Raw genomic sequence first — 2,092 nt, forward strand, 5'->3', positions numbered from 1 at the left:
AACCAAAGGAAACACATCACATGATCCTAGATTGGTAGAATCAACATTGTTCAGATGTCCAGGCTGCCCAAAATGATTTATAGATTCAATGCATTTCTCATCAAAATACTAATATCTTCTGTCACAGATCTAGAAAGAATAACCCTAAGCTTCATTTGGCACCAAAAAGGAACTTGAATAGCCAAAGCCATCTTAAGGAAATAGAACAAATCTGGAGGCATCATATTACCTGCCTTCAAATTATACTACCAGGATATAGTAATCAAAATAGCATGGTAACAGTATAAAAGTAGAGACATAGACCAATGGAATAGAATAGAGAACCCATAAATAAAACCTTATAATTGTGACCAACTGATTTCTCACAAAGCTGACATAAACATACACTAGGGAAAGCATGCTCTGTTCTACTAATAGTGCTCAGAAAATTAGATAGCCATGTACGGAGAGTGAGATCAGACCCATATCTGCCACCACATACAAAATTAACTCAAGATGGATTAAAGACTTAAATGTAAGGCACGAAACAATAAACATTCTGCAGTAACTTAAGAAAAGCTCTTCTAGACATAGGCCTGGGCACAAAGTTTATGACTGACACCCCAAAGGCAAATATAGCAGAAACAAAAGTAAATAAATGAAACTTAATTAAATTCAAAGCTTCTGCACAGCAAAGGAAATAATTAACAGAGTAAACAGGCAGCCTACAGAATGGGAGAAAATCTTCACACACACCAAAAAAGGATTAATTTCCAGGAAGGATCTACAAAGAACAGAAACGAAACAGTAAGAAAAAAATAACCCCATTAAAAAGTTCACAAAAGAAGATAAACAAATGGCAAACCGCCACATGAGAAAATGTTTGATATTACTAATCATCAGGAAAATGCAAATTAAAGTCACATTTAGATGCCACTCTGCCCCTGTCTGAACGGCTAGCCTTAAATACTCAAAGCAGCAGACGCTGGCGTGGATGCAGAGAAAACGGACACTCAGATGCTGCTGGTGAGACTGCAAATTAGTACGAGCTCTATGGAAAACAGTTTGGAGATTCTTCAGAGCTGAACGTAGTCTTATCATTCGACCCAGCAATTCCTCTACAGGCTATGTACCTAAAGGAAAAGAAATCATTTTTATCAAAGAGACACCTGTACTCAAATATTTATGGCAACATAATTCATGATTGCCAAGGTATTGAATCAACCTAAATACCCACCTATACAGGAGTGGATAAAGAAAATGCATTATATGAAATACTCTATCCAGAAAGTATCTGGCCATGCATATCTAATTTTTCTTAGTACCTGGCTGGATACTTTCTGGACATCATATACACACACACATACGTGTACACACACACATGCACTCCATGCAGCATCGCTCAGCCCTAAGAGGAGTGAAATAATGTCTTTAGCAGGAACTTGGATAGAACCGGAGACTATTATCCTAAGTGAAGTATCCCAGTAATGGAAAAATAAACTCTGCCTTTTCTCATGATAAGTGGGAGCTAAACAATGGTCGCACGCAGGCACAAAATGACATCAAGGACATCGGAAACTAAGAGGAGGGAGGAATAACCACTTCCTGTGTACAGAGAGCACTGTCCTGGCGGCTGGCACACCGCAAGCCCTGACTTCAACACTGTAGAGCGTATCAATGTAGCCAAAACTGTCAGACCTGCTTTATATTTTGAAATTAAAAAACTGTGTGTGTGTGTATCCATCTGTGTATTTTGTATGTGTTTATGTATTCATGTACATGTGTATATATGAACATATGTATAAATTGACATGTATACGTGTGTATGCACACATAAATACATGTAAGATGTCTATTACTCTTGCAAGTATTAATACATGTCTACACACTTGCTCATATATACACATGATTACTGAGTTATTGCATGAGAAATGTTGATAATATATTAGTGCTCTTTATAGAAAGATTTCTTACTTATGCTTTTAAAAGAAAAGAATTTTCAGAAATTTAGTTTGCTTTTCATGACATTACACCAAAAAGTAAATTAGAGCCTAGATGACCACCTCTGTTGGAGGTTCTACAACGTACTAATCATACTTCTTTATCTCTCTAC

The sequence above is a fragment of the Otolemur garnettii genome, unplaced genomic scaffold (genome assembly GCF_000181295.1).
Source record: "Otolemur garnettii isolate 467f Iridium unplaced genomic scaffold, OtoGar3 scaffold00010, whole genome shotgun sequence".
NCBI classification, from domain to species: Eukaryota; Metazoa; Chordata; class Mammalia; order Primates; family Galagidae; genus Otolemur; species Otolemur garnettii.